Consider the following 5,141-nt stretch of genomic DNA (forward strand, 5'->3'; position numbering starts at 1 on the left):
GATTTTATACATTTATACATCACATTTTCTTTACAAGTCAAGTGAAATTTCAAAAACTTGTCTCACTGCTTTATTTAACCCTTAAACAGATCTTACTAGTTATGTCATTTGCACCTAAAGTAAGGAAGGAAGGAAGGAAAGAAGAAAGGAAGGAAAGGAGGGAAGAAGGAAGGAAGGGAAGCAAGGGAGGAAGAAGGGAGGAAAGGAAGGAGGGAGGAAGGAGGGAAGGTAGGAAGGAAAGGAAAGGAGGGAAGAAGGAAGGAAAGGAGGGAGGAAGGGAAGGAAGAAGGAAGGAAAGGAAGGAGGGAGGAAGAAGGAAGGAAATGAGGGAGGAAGGAAGGGAGGGAGGGAGGGAGGGAGGAAGGAAGAAAGAAAGGAAGGACAGATGAAGGAAGGAAGAAAGGACAGAAGGAGGGAACATTTACCCTAACAGCTGAACTTAAATCTGAGGAAGGAAGGAAGGAAGGACAGATGAAAGAAGGAAGGAAGGACAGAGGAAGGAAGGAAGGAAGGAAGGACAGATGAAGGAAGGAAGGAAGGACAGATGAAGGAAGGAAGGAAGGAAGGACCCGGGAGGACAACACGAAGGTTAAAGAGTCTGTATCTCCTGGTGCACGTTGTCTGTTTAAGGGTTACGTGTTTTCTGAACGTCAGTATTATTCAATGGTCAAAAAAAAAAAAAATCATTCAGATTGGAAGCAGAGATGTAATTTGAAGGAAGGAAAGCAGAGAGGAAGGAGGGAGGGGAGGAAGGAAGGAAGGAAGGGAGGGAGGGAGGAAGAAAGAAGGAAGGAAGAAAGGGAGGAACGAAGAAGGAAGGAAAGCAGAGAGGAAGGAGGGAGGGGAGGAAGGAAGGAAGGAAGGGAGGGAGGGAGGAAGAAAGAAGGAAGGAAGAAAGGGAGGAAGGAAGAAGGAAGGAAAGCAGAGAGGAAGGAGGGAGGGGAGGAAGGAAGGAAGGAAGGAAGGGAGGGAGGGAGGAAGAAAGAAGGAAGGAAGAAAGGGAGGAAGGAAGAAGGAAGGAAAGCAGAGAGGAAGGAGGGAGGGGAGGAAGGAAGGAAGGAAGGGAGGGAGGGAGGAAGAAAGAAGGAAGGAAGGGAGGGAGGAAGGAAGAAGGAAGGAAAGCAGAGAGGAAGGAGGGAGGGGAGGAAGGAAGGAAGGAAGGGAGGGAGGGAGGAAGAAAGAAGGAAGGAAGAAAGGGAGGAAGGAAGAAGGAAGGAAAGCAGAGAGGAAGGAGGGGGGGGAAGGAAGGAAGGAAGGGAGGGAGGGAGGAAGAAAGAAGGAAGGAAAGGAGAGAGGAAGGAGGGAGGGGAGGAAGGAAGGAAGGAAGGGAGGGAGGGAGGAAGAAAGAAGGAAGGAAGAAAGGGAGGAAGGAAGAAGGAAGGAAAGCAGAGAGGAAGGAGGGAGGGGAGGAAGGAAGGAAGGAAGGGAGGGAGGGAGGAAGAAAGAAGGAAGGAAGAAAGGGAGGAAGGAAGAAGGAAGGAAAGCAGAGAGGAAGGAGGGAGGGGAGGAAGGAAGGAAGGAAGGGAGGGAGGGAGGAAGAAAGAAGGAAGGAAAGGAGAGAGGAAGGAGGGAGGGAAGGAAGGAAGGAAGGAAGGAAATGAAGGAAGGAAGGAAAGAAGGTAAGAGGGAGGGAGGGAGAAAGGAAAAGAAGAAGGGAGGAAGGAAGGAAAGAAGGACAGAGGAAGGGAGGAAGGTAGGGGGAGGAAAGAAAGAGAGAAGGTGGGCAACACGGACAGATTACAGTCACAACCTTTCTCAGCAGCATTTCTATAGTTTCAATTTGTTATGCTCAGATGCTTTGATCCTGCCTCTCCATCCTCCTCCTCCTCCTCCTCCTCCTCCTCCTCCTCCTCCTCCTCCTCCTCCTCACTTGGCTTGTTCTCCCTGCAGGGATCTGAGGGCGATGCGGAGGCTCGGCTCAGCTCAGTCGCACTGATTCAAACTCGGGTCAGAGAGCAGAGCGCTGGCTGTGAACCGTCAGCAGCAGGTAATCACAGCAGCTGTTACCGTCTGTCACCACACTCACTTCACAAGGGGCTGCCTTTTAAAAGGAGGGAGGAAGGAAGGAAGGAAGGAAAGAAGGAAGGTAAGAGGGAGGGAGGAAAGACAGAAGAAGGGAGGGAGGAAGGAAGGATGGGAGGAAGGAAGAAGGAAGGAAAGGAGGGAGGAAGGAAATGAAGGAAGGAAGGTAAGAGGGACAGAGGAAGGGAGGAAGGTGGGGGGGAGGGGGGAGGATAGAAGGAGGGAGGGAAGGGAGGGAGGAAGAAAGAAGGAAGGAAAGGAGAGAGGAAGGAGGGAGGGAAGGAAGGAAGGAAGGAAGGAAGGAAGGAAGGAAGGAAATGAAGGAAGGAAGGAAGGAAGGAGGAAGGTAAGAGGGAGGGAGGGAGAAAGGAAAAGAAGGACAGAGGAAGGGAGGAAGGTAGGGGGAGGAAAGAAAGAGAGAAAGAGGGAGGGGAGGAAGGAAGGAAGGAAGGAAGGAAGGTAGGGGGAGGAAAGAAAGAGAGAAGGAGGGAGGGAGGGAGGAAGGGAAGAAAGAAGGAAGGAAGGAAGGAAGAAGAAAGGGGGATGGAGGAAGGAAAGAAGTAAGGGAGGAGAGAAGGAGGGAGGGAGGAAGGACAGATGGAAGGAAGGAAAGGAAGGAAGGACGGAGGAAATAAGGAACGAGGGAGGGAGAAAGGAAAAGAGGAAAGGAGGAAGGAAGGAAGGAAGGAAGGAAGGACAGAGAAAAAGAAGGAAGGGAGGAAGGTGTCCTTCCTTCCTTCCTTCCTTCCTTCCTTCCTTCCTTCCTCCTTCTCTCTTTCTTTCCTCCCCTGTACCTTCCTCCCTCCCTTCTTTTCTCTGTCCTTCCTTCCTCCCTTCCTCTTTTCCTTTCTCCCTCTTATCTTCCTTCCGGCTGTGGGCAGCTGTGGCTCTCTGGTCCCGAGGAACGCAATTTCATCCCACTTGTATGCACTTAAGAGATAATAATGGTTGGAATGACAAACACTCTTTCTACTTTTTCTTGCCCTCCTTAGCGGCCCCTTCCCTGTGAGAGAGACCAAACCATTCAACAACGTCGAAAGTTGCTTACTTCAAGAGGAAATATGCGGAGGAGGAGGATTTGCACGGAGGCCTACAAGGATATTTTCAAAAAGTACGACCCTGTTCATTTTCTTTCTTTCTTTTCTTTTTTTTTTTTTATTGTCGACATCTTTCTTTTCAAACGTTCAGGGCCAACACTCAGCAAAGAGAGTGTGGTCCATTGTGGTTTGGTTTGACCTCTAGAGAGAAACCTTGACCCTTTCTTAAAGCTTTTATCAGTTCTCTGCGTTGCTAAGCGTACACGTTTTCACAGGTTTCTCTACGTTTCCACCATTCAGCCTTGTCTCTGCTCTTCCTCATTTCTCTACATATACCGTCATTTTCATCCTCTCGTCTTTATGTGCTTCATTTCAATCTTTACATATTGTCCTTCAGCTTCTATCACGTTGCAAACAGTCCTGTACATACAGTTTATACTCCTCTCTTTCTACACTTCTATGCAGATGATACCTTGATTGTTATGGCAGATTCTACTTCTCAATCAAATCCAGTTCACAAATGAATAATGGCGCTTTTCCACTACACAGTTCCAGCACGACTCGACTCGACTCAGGTTTTTTTGTGTTTCCACTAGGGGTAGTACCTGGTGCCTGCTACTCTTTTAGTACCTGCTGCAAAGAATACACTTTAAATAACCATTGATGAGGAATCTTCATTTATAATGGTGTCGAGGTACTTTATTTAACCTTATACTTCCACCTCACTACTATATTACATTACATTACACTGTGCTGTTAAAGATTTAAACTTTTTTGGCCTGTAAAAGTGAAGAAGGATCAAATGATGAACTGTGTCACTTGTTAGCATCAGGAGGCTCATTGCTCTTCTTCTGCCTCTGCTCATATCTAAATAAGGTAGAAACTCTGAGTCTTGAGTGTGAGGATCATAGTAAGGTATCAAATAAACATTTAAGACTTGAGGCCCTGACTTTGGGGATGCATGATAAGAGCAAAAGATGTGCACATGCAGATATATGTTTTTGACCAATCGTGATAATTTCTTTTGGTGCTTTTCCACTACACAGTTCCAGCACGACTCCTCAACTCTGGTTTTTTAGTGTTTCCACTAGGGATAGTACCTGGTACCTGGTACATTTTTAGTACCTGCTCTGCTGAGGTTCCAAGCGAGCCGAGCCGATACTAAATGTGACGTCAACAGACTGCCGACCACTGATTAGTCAGAAGAGTTGTCGCTGGAAGAGTCATGAGCCGTCCCACACAAGAGTCAAACCCGCCATCTTTAAATACCGGCAACAGCGTTACAGCCATACGGCTCAATGTTCTTGCTTTGTGTGAGACAGAAAGCCACATACAGCAGCAAGTACACCATCACCTCCATGTCCTCCATTGTTTATGTGTTTGTGTCGCGTATAAAACGAAGTCACGGCAGTTTCGCGGAGCCGTTGCCATGACAACCCCGCCCACGTTGAGTAGGTACTTCTTTGTAATGGAAAAGGTCGTTCCTGGAACCGAGTCGAGCCGAGGCGAGTAGTGCTGAAACTTTGTAGTGGAAAAGCACCATTACAGTGATGGTTGAAGAACAACTGTGTCTCCTCTCAGACAGTTTGGAGCATCTTAAACATATTTGCAGACAACTAATAACCTACTTTTTAAACGATAACATCCTGAACTTTTGAAACTGGATTAGTGATGTTGAAAATCATAAATGTTTTCATAATAAAAAAGGTGCTGTCACAACTCAGGTAAAAACTGGACTGGAGACACCATGTTAAAACTCAAACATTTCATCTTTATTCAAAAGGTAGACCAGGCAGAAGGTACGGTAGAAATGTGGAGAGCAGTAAAAACTGGTGAAAAAACCAAAGTCTAAAAACCATTGATGGAAAAATGTGGCAGCAGACAATCTGTCAGAGAGCAAATGGAAATGGATTGGTATGAAGGCAGGGAAGCTTGTAAGGGAATAATGGGGAGTCACATAATCAGATAAGCACATCAGGTGACTGGGAGGATGGGAAGAGACGGTGTTAATGCAGTGCAAGTGGGAGTGGTGTGGTGTGGAGCGACAAGACAGTTACAGAAAATGTCAAAGGCAGATAGAGA

The sequence above is a fragment of the Scomber japonicus genome, chromosome 16 (genome assembly GCF_027409825.1).
Source record: "Scomber japonicus isolate fScoJap1 chromosome 16, fScoJap1.pri, whole genome shotgun sequence".
In the NCBI taxonomy this organism is placed as follows: domain Eukaryota; kingdom Metazoa; phylum Chordata; class Actinopteri; order Scombriformes; family Scombridae; genus Scomber; species Scomber japonicus.